Raw genomic sequence first — 12285 nt, forward strand, 5'->3', positions numbered from 1 at the left:
TGGCTCCAGGGTGCAGCGCTACAGTCGTGCCCAGAAGCCACAGCTCATCTCCTCGTCTCACAACCGTCCACCAGGTGTCAGTGCAAGTGTCGCCTCTCTGGGCAGTGCAGATGTGATTATTTTAGCTTGCAGACGATGACGTGTAGCAATTAATGAGCAAACGCAAGTCAAACGTTTTACCGCGTGTATCTGCTAGATACTGCCTCACACACGTTGGAGAGGCTCACTCCTTCCTCTGCCTCGTTCTCTGCACACTAGTTGCACGTGGCATCGATATAGCACAGCTTTTCTAGCGTCAGCGAAGTCAATATTACATGAATCGAGTCGACATGTTTGCTAGTTACGACGATGGAAGCAGAAGAAATGTGTGTGGTACTTTACTGCATCTGCTGTTCGCCTTTCGGCGTCCCTGTGTTCTTTCAGACGAAGATGACTGTGAAATTGGCAACGGGGCAGACGTGCAAAAGAGGGGCGCTGTACGTCAGCCGAAATAGCTCAGTTGGGAGAGCGTTAGACTGAAGATTTAAAGGTCCCTGGTTCGATCCCGGGTTTCGGCACGGCTTCGTTTTGAAGCCGACGCCAATGGAATTGCTCTGACTTTGTGATAATGTAACTAGAGCCGAGAACGGACATGACTCTCTTCTGTAACTGTTCTGGTTGTCTAGTGCTTGCCATAAGAGGAACACAGTAGGCAACTCTCTGAGAAGTAAGAAAATAAAAAAACGTCCTACCGACTGCGTTCCCTGTTTTGTGCCAGGAGGTGAAGAACGTCTCCAGCGGAACCGTGAAATGAGCGAAAACGTGGGAAACATTGCATTCGAAGTGCTTGTGAATTTTCCAATTGCCCGATGAGTGTCGACAAAACACGTAAATCCTCTACTCCAACGTATGAGACGTAACGACTGCTGCAGTTTGTTTTTGCATCGTGTGTCAACATTGTTCGATGGTCTGTTACGAGCTTTGCGCGATAAGTTTGCAGACAGCATTCAGGCGACGTTTAACTACTAACAGCTCCATGCAGCGATTGCACAACAGTAAAGGACATGAGTCAATGTGTCGTTGTGCATCGTGAGATGTTTCATAAGGCGTTGTGAGCCCGGATAGCTCAGTCGGTAGAGCATTAGGCTTTTAACCTAAGGGTCCAGGGTTCAAGTCCCTGTTCGGGCGGAAATTTTAATAATTTGGTAGCGTTTCCTCTGGTAGTGGTGGAAACACTACGGAAAAGAATGCAGCAACGCCGTTTTCTGACACCACAGTGCTTTAAACGGTTCAATTTGCACGTGTCGGGAGAACGCTGCGTTCGGGGCAGCCGTGGCCGAGTGGTTAAGGCGTCTGACTCGAAAGTAGTTTCGAATCCCGCCGGCTGCGTGCGATTCTGCGTAAAGAGCAGCAAATACTTTCACACGCATGAATGAGCGTGCAAACCAATGACGCCATTCTAAACAAGACGAAAATTTCCGTTTAAGAATGCTGAGTTTCACGATGGCCGCTGCTTCCTGTGCCTACCGGTCCACCTCGCACTGACGATGTGACTGCAGGAAGCCGTCGCAGGCCCACGAGTGCGCCCCCGTCATTTTCTCGCGCCTTCGCCGAGTTCGTGAGTACACACACGTGCTTGAAATTGTTGGACAGAGTGAAGGTTCATTCCTTTTTAGGAATTGCAATTCAATCAGTCGAGTGCGGCAAAAGCAATGGCGCCGCGTTTCTTTTCAATGATCTCGCAGCTACTTGCAAGTATGTCCATCCCTTAAGACGCCAGAAAACTAGCGTCAGCGGCGCGTCAGTGGGAAGTCGGTGAAGTCGCCATTGGAGCCATAAGCCAGCAATTACGACATGCGAATCACTCGCACACGACGCAGCTGTATGACAATGCTCGTGCGTGGGTGCGGATAGCTCAGTCGGTAGAGCGTTAGGTTTTCAACCAAAGGGTCCTGGGTTCTAGTCCCTGTCGGGGCGAAAATTAATACACTTTCGTAACGTCTAATGTGCTGGCAGTGGAATCACTACAGAAAAGAGTGAGCCCATGCTGCCTTCTGCCATGAGATTGCTTGCAAAGGTGGGAGTTTCAGTTGTCGAGAGACGCTTCTGAGACGTGCAGTCGTGGCCGAGTGGTTAAGGCGTCTGACTTGAAATCAGATTCCCTCTGGGAGCGTAGGTTCGAGTCCTGCCGACTGCGGAAATTTTCTCGCTCTCAGAAGATGGACGTTCAGCTGCATCCTAGCAGTTGCGTCACTACTAAACACGTGGGCCGCCAGCAAGGTGCAGTGTTCTTGGCTCCAGGGTGCAGCGCTACAGTCGTGCCCAGAAGCCACAGCTCATCTCCTCGTCTCACAACCGTCCACCAGGTGTCAGTGCAAGTGTCGCCTCTCTGGGCAGTGCAGATGTGATTATTTTAGCTTGCAGACGATGACGTGTAGCAATTAATGAGCAAACGCAAGTCAAACGTTTTACCGCGTGTATCTGCTAGATACTGCCTCACACACGTTGGAGAGGCTCACTCCTTCCTCTGCCTCGTTCTCTGCACACTAGTTGCACGTGGCATCGATATAGCACAGCTTTTCTAGCGTCAGCGAAGTCAATATTACATGAATCGAGTCGACATGTTTGCTAGTTACGACGATGGAAGCAGAAGAAATGTGTGTGGTACTTTACTGCATCTGCTGTTCGCCTTTCGGCGTCCCTGTGTTCTTTCAGACGAAGATGACTGTGAAATTGGCAACGGGGCAGACGTGCAAAAGAGGGGCGCTGTACGTCAGCCGAAATAGCTCAGTTGGGAGAGCGTTAGACTGAAGATCTAAAGGTCCCTGGTTCGATCCCGGGTTTCGGCACGGCTTCGTTTTGAAGCCGACGCCAATGGAATTGCTCTGACTTTGTGATAATGTAACTAGAGCCGAGAACGGACATGACTCTCTTCTGTAACTGTTCTGGTTGTCTAGTGCTTGCCATAAGAGGAACACAGTAGGCAACTCTCTGAGAAGTAAGAAAATAAAAAAACGTCCTACCGACTGCGTTCCCTGTTTTGTGCCAGGAGGTGAAGAACGTCTCCAGCGGAACCGTGAAATGAGCGAAAACGTGGGAAACATTGCATTCGAAGTGCTTGTGAATTTTCCAATTGCCCGATGAGTGTCGACAAAACACGTAAATCCTCTACTCCAACGTATGAGACGTAACGACTGCTGCAGTTTGTTTTTGCATCGTGTGTCAACATTGTTCGATGGTCTGTTACGAGCTTTGCGCGATAAGTTTGCAGACAGCATTCAGGCGACGTTTAACTACTAACAGCTCCATGCAGCGATTGCACAACAGTAAAGGACATGAGTCAATGTGTCGTTGTGCATCGTGAGATGTTTCATAAGGCGTTGTGAGCCCGGATAGCTCAGTCGGTAGAGCATTAGGCTTTTAACCTAAGGGTCCAGGGTTCAAGTCCCTGTTCGGGCGGAAATTTTAATAATTTGGTAGCGTTTCCTCTGGTAGTGGTGGAAACACTACGGAAAAGAATGCAGCAACGCCGTTTTCTGACACCACAGTGCTTTAAACGGTTCAATTTGCACGTGTCGGGAGAACGCTGCGTTCGGGGCAGCCGTGGCCGAGTGGTTAAGGCGTCTGACTCGAAAGTAGTTTCGAATCCCGCCGGCTGCGTGCGATTCTGCGTAAAGAGCAGCAAATACTTTCACACGCATGAATGAGCGTGCAAACCAATGACGCCATTCTAAACAAGACGAAAATTTCCGTTTAAGAATGCTGAGTTTCACGACGGCCGCTGCTTCCTGTGCCTACCGGTCCACCTCGCACTGACGATGTGACTGCAGGAAGCCGTCGCAGGCCCACGAGTGCGCCCCCGTCATTTTCTCGCGCCTTCGCCGAGTTCGTGAGTACACACACGTGCTTGAAATTGTTGGACAGAGTGAAGGTTCATTCCTTTTTAGGAATTGCAATTCAATCAGTCGAGTGCGGCAAAAGCAATGGCGCCGCGTTTCTTTTCAATGATCTCGCAGCTACTTGCAAGTATGTCCATCCCTTAAGACGCCAGAAAACTAGCGTCAGCGGCGCGTCAGTGGGAAGTCGGTGAAGTCGCCATTGGAGCCATAAGCCAGCAATTACGACATGCGAATCACTCGCACACGACGCAGCTGTATGACAATGCTCGTGCGTGGGTGCGGATAGCTCAGTCGGTAGAGCGTTAGGTTTTCAACCAAAGGGTCCTGGGTTCTAGTCCCTGTCGGGGCGAAAATTAATACACTTTCGTAACGTCTAATGTGCTGGCAGTGGAATCACTACAGAAAAGAGTGAGCCCATGCTGCCTTCTGCCATGAGATTGCTTGCAAAGGTGGGAGTTTCAGTTGTCGAGAGACGCTTCTGAGACGTGCAGTCGTGGCCGAGTGGTTAAGGCGTCTGACTTGAAATCAGATTCCCTCTGGGAGCGTAGGTTCGAGTCCTGCCGACTGCGGAAATTTTCTCGCTCTCAGAAGATGGACGTTCAGCTGCATCCTAGCAGTTGCGTCACTACTAAACACGTGGGCCGCCAGCAAGGTGCAGTGTTCTTGGCTCCAGGGTGCAGCGCTACAGTCGTGCCCAGAAGCCACAGCTCATCTCCTCGTCTCACAACCGTCCACCAGGTGTCAGTGCAAGTGTCGCCTCTCTGGGCAGTGCAGATGTGATTATTTTAGCTTGCAGACGATGACGTGTAGCAATTAATGAGCAAACGCAAGTCAAACGTTTTACCGCGTGTATCTGCTAGATACTGCCTCACACACGTTGGAGAGGCTCACTCCTTCCTCTGCCTCGTTCTCTGCACACTAGTTGCACGTGGCATCGATATAGCACAGCTTTTCTAGCGTCAGCGAAGTCAATATTACATGAATCGAGTCGACATGTTTGCTAGTTACGACGATGGAAGCAGAAGAAATGTGTGTGGTACTTTACTGCATCTGCTGTTCGCCTTTCGGCGTCCCTGTGTTCTTTCAGACGAAGATGACTGTGAAATTGGCAACGGGGCAGACGTGCAAAAGAGGGGCGCTGTACGTCAGCCGAAATAGCTCAGTTGGGAGAGCGTTAGACTGAAGATCTAAAGGTCCCTGGTTCGATCCCGGGTTTCGGCACGGCTTCGTTTTGAAGCCGACGCCAATGGAATTGCTCTGACTTTGTGATAATGTAACTAGAGCCGAGAACGGACATGACTCTCTTCTGTAACTGTTCTGGTTGTCTAGTGCTTGCCATAAGAGGAACACAGTAGGCAACTCTCTGAGAAGTAAGAAAATAAAAAAACGTCCTACCGACTGCGTTCCCTGTTTTGTGCCAGGAGGTGAAGAACGTCTCCAGCGGAACCGTGAAATGAGCGAAAACGTGGGAAACATTGCATTCGAAGTGCTTGTGAATTTTCCAATTGCCCGATGAGTGTCGACAAAACACGTAAATCCTCTACTCCAACGTATGAGACGTAACGACTGCTGCAGTTTGTTTTTGCATCGTGTGTCAACATTGTTCGATGGTCTGTTACGAGCTTTGCGCGATAAGTTTGCAGACAGCATTCAGGCGACGTTTAACTACTAACAGCTCCATGCAGCGATTGCACAACAGTAAAGGACATGAGTCAATGTGTCGTTGTGCATCGTGAGATGTTTCATAAGGCGTTGTGAGCCCGGATAGCTCAGTCGGTAGAGCATTAGGCTTTTAACCTAAGGGTCCAGGGTTCAAGTCCCTGTTCGGGCGGAAATTTTAATAATTTGGTAGCGTTTCCTCTGGTAGTGGTGGAAACACTACGGAAAAGAATGCAGCAACGCCGTTTTCTGACACCACAGTGCTTTAAACGGTTCAATTTGCACGTGTCGGGAGAACGCTGCGTTCGGGGCAGCCGTGGCCGAGTGGTTAAGGCGTCTGACTCGAAAGTAGTTTCGAATCCCGCCGGCTGCGTGCGATTCTGCGTAAAGAGCAGCAAATACTTTCACACGCATGAATGAGCGTGCAAACCAATGACGCCATTCTAAACAAGACGAAAATTTCCGTTTAAGAATGCTGAGTTTCACGACGGCCGCTGCTTCCTGTGCCTACCGGTCCACCTCGCACTGACGATGTGACTGCAGGAAGCCGTCGCAGGCCCACGAGTGCGCCCCCGTCATTTTCTCGCGCCTTCGCCGAGTTCGTGAGTACACACACGTGCTTGAAATTGTTGGACAGAGTGAAGGTTCATTCCTTTTTAGGAATTGCAATTCAATCAGTCGAGTGCGGCAAAAGCAATGGCGCCGCGTTTCTTTTCAATGATCTCGCAGCTACTTGCAAGTATGTCCATCCCTTAAGACGCCAGAAAACTAGCGTCAGCGGCGCGTCAGTGGGAAGTCGGTGAAGTCGCCATTGGAGCCATAAGCCAGCAATTACGACATGCGAATCACTCGCACACGACGCAGCTGTATGACAATGCTCGTGCGTGGGTGCGGATAGCTCAGTCGGTAGAGCGTTAGGTTTTCAACCAAAGGGTCCTGGGTTCTAGTCCCTGTCGGGGCGAAAATTAATACACTTTCGTAACGTCTAATGTGCTGGCAGTGGAATCACTACAGAAAAGAGTGAGCCCATGCTGCCTTCTGCCATGAGATTGCTTGCAAAGGTGGGAGTTTCAGTTGTCGAGAGACGCTTCTGAGACGTGCAGTCGTGGCCGAGTGGTTAAGGCGTCTGACTTGAAATCAGATTCCCTCTGGGAGCGTAGGTTCGAGTCCTGCCGACTGCGGAAATTTTCTCGCTCTCAGAAGATGGACGTTCAGCTGCATCCTAGCAGTTGCGTCACTACTAAACACGTGGGCCGCCAGCAAGGTGCAGTGTTCTTGGCTCCAGGGTGCAGCGCTACAGTCGTGCCCAGAAGCCACAGCTCATCTCCTTGTCTCACAACCGTCCACCAGGTGTCAGTGCAAGTGTCGCCTCTCTGGGCAGTGCAGATGTGATTATTTTAGCTTGCAAACGATGACGTGTAGCAATTAATGAGCAAACGCAAGTCAAACGTTTTACCGCGTGTATCTGCTAGATACTGCCTCACACACGTTGGAGAGGCTCACTCCTTCCTCTGCCTCGTTCTCTGCACACTAGTTGCACGTGGCATCGATATAGCACAGCTTTTCTAGCGTCAGCGAAGTCAATATTACATGAATCGAGTCGACATGTTTGCTAGTTACGACGATGGAAGCAGAAGAAATGTGTGTGGTACTTTACTGCATCTGCTGTTCGCCTTTCGGCGTCCCTGTGTTCTTTCAGACGAAGATGACTGTGAAATTGGCAACGGGGCAGACGTGCAAAAGAGGGGCGCTGTACGTCAGCCGAAATAGCTCAGTTGGGAGAGCGTTAGACTGAAGATCTAAAGGTCCCTGGTTCGATCCCGGGTTTCGGCACGGCTTCGTTTTGAAGCCGACGCCAATGGAATTGCTCTGACTTTGTGATAATGTAACTAGAGCCGAGAACGGACATGACTCTCTTCTGTAACTGTTCTGGTTGTCTAGTGCTTGCCATAAGAGGAACACAGTAGGCAACTCTCTGAGAAGTAAGAAAATAAAAAAACGTCCTACCGACTGCGTTCCCTGTTTTGTGCCAGGAGGTGAAGAACGTCTCCAGCGGAACCGTGAAATGAGCGAAAACGTGGGAAACATTGCATTCGAAGTGCTTGTGAATTTTCCAATTGCCCGATGAGTGTCGACAAAACACGTAAATCCTCTACTCCAACGTATGAGACGTAACGACTGCTGCAGTTTGTTTTTGCATCGTGTGTCAACATTGTTCGATGGTCTGTTACGAGCTTTGCGCGATAAGTTTGCAGACAGCATTCAGGCGACGTTTAACTACTAACAGCTCCATGCAGCGATTGCACAACAGTAAAGGACATGAGTCAATGTGTCGTTGTGCATCGTGAGATGTTTCATAAGGCGTTGTGAGCCCGGATAGCTCAGTCGGTAGAGCATTAGGCTTTTAACCTAAGGGTCCAGGGTTCAAGTCCCTGTTCGGGCGGAAATTTTAATAATTTGGTAGCGTTTCCTCTGGTAGTGGTGGAAACACTACGGAAAAGAATGCAGCAACGCCGTTTTCTGACACCACAGTGCTTTAAACGGTTCAATTTGCACGTGTCGGGAGAACGCTGCGTTCGGGGCAGCCGTGGCCGAGTGGTTAAGGCGTCTGACTCGAAAGTAGTTTCGAATCCCGCCGGCTGCGTGCGATTCTGCGTAAAGAGCAGCAAATACTTTCACACGCATGAATGAGCGTGCAAACCAATGACGCCATTCTAAACAAGACGAAAATTTCCGTTTAAGAATGCTGAGTTTCACGACGGCCGCTGCTTCCTGTGCCTACCGGTCCACCTCGCACTGACGATGTGACTGCAGGAAGCCGTCGCAGGCCCACGAGTGCGCCCCCGTCATTTTCTCGCGCCTTCGCCGAGTTCGTGAGTACACACACGTGCTTGAAATTGTTGGACAGAGTGAAGGTTCATTCCTTTTTAGGAATTGCAATTCAATCAGTCGAGTGCGGCAAAAGCAATGGCGCCGCGTTTCTTTTCAATGATCTCGCAGCTACTTGCAAGTATGTCCATCCCTTAAGACGCCAGAAAACTAGCGTCAGCGGCGCGTCAGTGGGAAGTCGGTGAAGTCGCCATTGGAGCCATAAGCCAGCAATTACGACATGCGAATCACTCGCACACGACGCAGCTGTATGACAATTCTCGTGCGTGGGTGCGGATAGCTCAGTCGGTAGAGCGTTAGGTTTTCAACCAAAGGGTCCTGGGTTCTAGTCCCTGTCGGGGCGAAAATTAATACACTTTCGTAACGTCTAATGTGCTGGCAGTGGAATCACTACAGAAAAGAGTGAGCCCATGCTGCCTTCTGCCATGAGATTGCTTGCAAAGGTGGGAGTTTCAGTTGTCGAGAGACGCTTCTGAGACGTGCAGTCGTGGCCGAGTGGTTAAGGCGTCTGACTTGAAATCAGATTCCCTCTGGGAGCGTAGGTTCGAGTCCTGCCGACTGCGGAAATTTTCTCGCTCTCAGAAGATGGACGTTCAGCTGCATCCTAGCAGTTGCGTCACTACTAAACACGTGGGCCGCCAGCAAGGTGCAGTGTTCTTGGCTCCAGGGTGCAGCGCTACAGTCGTGCCCAGAAGCCACAGCTCATCTCCTCGTCTCACAACCGTCCACCAGGTGTCAGTGCAAGTGTCGCCTCTCTGGGCAGTGCAGATGTGATTATTTTAGCTTGCAGACGATGACGTGTAGCAATTAATGAGCAAACGCAAGTCAAACGTTTTACCGCGTGTATCTGCTAGATACTGCCTCACACACGTTGGAGAGGCTCACTCCTTCCTCTGCCTCGTTCTCTGCACACTAGTTGCACGTGGCATCGATATAGCACAGCTTTTCTAGCGTCAGCGAAGTCAATATTACATGAATCGAGTCGACATGTTTGCTAGTTACGACGATGGAAGCAGAAGAAATGTGTGTGGTACTTTACTGCATCTGCTGTTCGCCTTTCGGCGTCCCTGTGTTCTTTCAGACGAAGATGACTGTGAAATTGGCAACGGGGCAGACGTGCAAAAGAGGGGCGCTGTACGTCAGCCGAAATAGCTCAGTTGGGAGAGCGTTAGACTGAAGATCTAAAGGTCCCTGGTTCGATCCCGGGTTTCGGCACGGCTTCGTTTTGAAGCCGACGCCAATGGAATTGCTCTGACTTTGTGATAATGTAACTAGAGCCGAGAACGGACATGACTCTCTTCTGTAACTGTTCTGGTTGTCTAGTGCTTGCCATAAGAGGAACACAGTAGGCAACTCTCTGAGAAGTAAGAAAATAAAAAAACGTCCTACCGACTGCGTTCCCTGTTTTGTGCCAGGAGGTGAAGAACGTCTCCAGCGGAACCGTGAAATGAGCGAAAACGTGGGAAACATTGCATTCGAAGTGCTTGTGAATTTTCCAATTGCCCGATGAGTGTCGACAAAACACGTAAATCCTCTACTCCAACGTATGAGACGTAACGACTGCTGCAGTTTGTTTTTGCATCGTGTGTCAACATTGTTCGATGGTCTGTTACGAGCTTTGCGCGATAAGTTTGCAGACAGCATTCAGGCGACGTTTAACTACTAACAGCTCCATGCAGCGATTGCACAACAGTAAAGGACATGAGTCAATGTGTCGTTGTGCATCGTGAGATGTTTCATAAGGCGTTGTGAGCCCGGATAGCTCAGTCGGTAGAGCATTAGGCTTTTAACCTAAGGGTCCAGGGTTCAAGTCCCTGTTCGGGCGGAAATTTTAATAATTTGGTAGCGTTTCCTCTGGTAGTGGTGGAAACACTACGGAAAAGAATGCAGCAACGCCGTTTTCTGACACCACAGTGCTTTAAACGGTTCAATTTGCACGTGTCGGGAGAACGCTGCGTTCGGGGCAGCCGTGGCCGAGTGGTTAAGGCGTCTGACTCGAAAGTAGTTTCGAATCCCGCCGGCTGCGTGCGATTCTGCGTAAAGAGCAGCAAATACTTTCACACGCATGAATGAGCGTGCAAACCAATGACGCCATTCTAAACAAGACGAAAATTTCCGTTTAAGAATGCTGAGTTTCACGACGGCCGCTGCTTCCTGTGCCTACCGGTCCACCTCGCACTGACGATGTGACTGCAGGAAGCCGTCGCAGGCCCACGAGTGCGCCCCCGTCATTTTCTCGCGCCTTCGCCGAGTTCGTGAGTACACACACGTGCTTGAAATTGTTGGACAGAGTGAAGGTTCATTCCTTTTTAGGAATTGCAATTCAATCAGTCGAGTGCGGCAAAAGCAATGGCGCCGCGTTTCTTTTCAATGATCTCGCAGCTACTTGCAAGTATGTCCATCCCTTAAGACGCCAGAAAACTAGCGTCAGCGGCGCGTCAGTGGGAAGTCGGTGAAGTCGCCATTGGAGCCATAAGCCAGCAATTACGACATGCGAATCACTCGCACACGACGCAGCTGTATGACAATGCTCGTGCGTGGGTGCGGATAGCTCAGTCGGTAGAGCGTTAGGTTTTCAACCAAAGGGTCCTGGGTTCTAGTCCCTGTCGGGGCGAAAATTAATACACTTTCGTAACGTCTAATGTGCTGGCAGTGGAATCACTACAGAAAAGAGTGAGCCCATGCTGCCTTCTGCCATGAGATTGCTTGCAAAGGTGGGAGTTTCAGTTGTCGAGAGACGCTTCTGAGACGTGCAGTCGTGGCCGAGTGGTTAAGGCGTCTGACTTGAAATCAGATTCCCTCTGGGAGCGTAGGTTCGAGTCCTGCCGACTGCGGAAATTTTCTCGCTCTCAGAAGATGGACGTTCAGCTGCATCCTAGCAGTTGCGTCACTACTAAACACGTGGGCCGCCAGCAAGGTGCAGTGTTCTTGGCTCCAGGGTGCAGCGCTACAGTCGTGCCCAGAAGCCACAGCTCATCTCCTTGTCTCACAACCGTCCACCAGGTGTCAGTGCAAGTGTCGCCTCTCTGGGCAGTGCAGATGTGATTATTTTAGCTTGCAAACGATGACGTGTAGCAATTAATGAGCAAACGCAAGTCAAACGTTTTACCGCGTGTATCTGCTAGATACTGCCTCACACACGTTGGAGAGGCTCACTCCTTCCTCTGCCTCGTTCTCTGCACACTAGTTGCACGTGGCATCGATATAGCACAGCTTTTCTAGCGTCAGCGAAGTCAATATTACATGAATCGAGTCGACATGTGTGCTAGTTACGACGATGGAAGCAGAAGAAATGTGTGTGGTACTTTACTGCATCTGCTGTTCGCCTTTCGGCGTCCCTGTGTTCTTTCAGACGAAGATGACTGTGAAATTGGCAACGGGGCAGACGTGCAAAAGAGGGGCGCTGTACGTCAGCCGAAATAGCTCAGTTGGGAGAGCGTTAGACTGAAGATCTAAAGGTCCCTGGTTCGATCCCGGGTTTCGGCACGGCTTCGTTTTGAAGCCGACGCCAATGGAATTGCTCTGACTTTGTGATAATGTAACTAGAACCGTGAAATGAGCGAAAACGTGGGAAACATTGCATTCGAAGTGCTTGTGAATTTTCCAATTGCCCGATGAGTGTCGACAAAACACGTAAATCCTCTACTCCAACGTATGAGACGTAACGACTGCTGCAGTTTGTTTTTGCATCGTGTGTCAACATTGTTCGATGGTCTGTTACGAACTTTGCGCGATAAGTTTGCAGACAGCATTCAGGCGACGTTTAACTACTAACAGCTCCATGCAGCGATTGCACAACAGTAAAGGACATGAGTCAATGTGTCGTTGTGCATCGTGAGATGTTTCATAAGGCGTTGTG

At 50.1% G+C, this 12285-nt stretch overlaps 16 non-coding genes across 16 annotated transcripts; all 16 read left to right on the forward strand.

Annotated features, from left to right (window-relative positions):
- Positions 1 to 484: 484 nt before the first annotated feature.
- Trnaf-gaa (transfer RNA phenylalanine (anticodon GAA)) lies at positions 485 to 557 on the forward strand. The gene has a single exon. It is a non-coding gene; the product is annotated as a tRNA-Phe (tRNA).
- A 537-nt stretch (positions 558 to 1094) lies between these two features.
- Trnak-uuu (transfer RNA lysine (anticodon UUU)) lies at positions 1095 to 1167 on the forward strand. Its single transcript has one exon. It is a non-coding gene; the product is annotated as a tRNA-Lys (tRNA).
- A 927-nt stretch (positions 1168 to 2094) lies between these two features.
- On the forward strand, positions 2095 to 2176 carry Trnas-uga (transfer RNA serine (anticodon UGA)). The gene has a single exon. It is a non-coding gene; the product is annotated as a tRNA-Ser (tRNA).
- Positions 2177 to 2755: 579 nt separating this feature from the next.
- Trnaf-gaa (transfer RNA phenylalanine (anticodon GAA)) lies at positions 2756 to 2828 on the forward strand. Its single transcript has one exon. It is a non-coding gene; the product is annotated as a tRNA-Phe (tRNA).
- Positions 2829 to 3365: 537 nt separating this feature from the next.
- On the forward strand, positions 3366 to 3438 carry Trnak-uuu (transfer RNA lysine (anticodon UUU)). The gene has a single exon. It is a non-coding gene; the product is annotated as a tRNA-Lys (tRNA).
- Positions 3439 to 4365: 927 nt separating this feature from the next.
- On the forward strand, positions 4366 to 4447 carry Trnas-uga (transfer RNA serine (anticodon UGA)). Its single transcript has one exon. It is a non-coding gene; the product is annotated as a tRNA-Ser (tRNA).
- Positions 4448 to 5026: 579 nt separating this feature from the next.
- Trnaf-gaa (transfer RNA phenylalanine (anticodon GAA)) lies at positions 5027 to 5099 on the forward strand. Its single transcript has one exon. It is a non-coding gene; the product is annotated as a tRNA-Phe (tRNA).
- Positions 5100 to 5636: 537 nt separating this feature from the next.
- On the forward strand, positions 5637 to 5709 carry Trnak-uuu (transfer RNA lysine (anticodon UUU)). Its single transcript has one exon. It is a non-coding gene; the product is annotated as a tRNA-Lys (tRNA).
- Positions 5710 to 6636: 927 nt separating this feature from the next.
- On the forward strand, positions 6637 to 6718 carry Trnas-uga (transfer RNA serine (anticodon UGA)). The gene has a single exon. It is a non-coding gene; the product is annotated as a tRNA-Ser (tRNA).
- Positions 6719 to 7297: 579 nt separating this feature from the next.
- Trnaf-gaa (transfer RNA phenylalanine (anticodon GAA)) lies at positions 7298 to 7370 on the forward strand. The gene has a single exon. It is a non-coding gene; the product is annotated as a tRNA-Phe (tRNA).
- Positions 7371 to 7907: 537 nt separating this feature from the next.
- Trnak-uuu (transfer RNA lysine (anticodon UUU)) lies at positions 7908 to 7980 on the forward strand. The gene has a single exon. It is a non-coding gene; the product is annotated as a tRNA-Lys (tRNA).
- A 927-nt stretch (positions 7981 to 8907) lies between these two features.
- Positions 8908 to 8989, forward strand: Trnas-uga (transfer RNA serine (anticodon UGA)). Its single transcript has one exon. It is a non-coding gene; the product is annotated as a tRNA-Ser (tRNA).
- Positions 8990 to 9568: 579 nt separating this feature from the next.
- Trnaf-gaa (transfer RNA phenylalanine (anticodon GAA)) lies at positions 9569 to 9641 on the forward strand. The gene has a single exon. It is a non-coding gene; the product is annotated as a tRNA-Phe (tRNA).
- Positions 9642 to 10178: 537 nt separating this feature from the next.
- Trnak-uuu (transfer RNA lysine (anticodon UUU)) lies at positions 10179 to 10251 on the forward strand. The gene has a single exon. It is a non-coding gene; the product is annotated as a tRNA-Lys (tRNA).
- Positions 10252 to 11178: 927 nt separating this feature from the next.
- On the forward strand, positions 11179 to 11260 carry Trnas-uga (transfer RNA serine (anticodon UGA)). Its single transcript has one exon. It is a non-coding gene; the product is annotated as a tRNA-Ser (tRNA).
- Positions 11261 to 11839: 579 nt separating this feature from the next.
- Trnaf-gaa (transfer RNA phenylalanine (anticodon GAA)) lies at positions 11840 to 11912 on the forward strand. Its single transcript has one exon. It is a non-coding gene; the product is annotated as a tRNA-Phe (tRNA).
- The last annotated feature ends 373 nt before the right edge of the window (positions 11913 to 12285 follow it).

This window comes from Schistocerca gregaria, unplaced genomic scaffold (genome assembly GCF_023897955.1).
Source record: "Schistocerca gregaria isolate iqSchGreg1 unplaced genomic scaffold, iqSchGreg1.2 ptg000318l, whole genome shotgun sequence".
Lineage (NCBI taxonomy): Eukaryota > Metazoa > Arthropoda > Insecta > Orthoptera > Acrididae > Schistocerca > Schistocerca gregaria.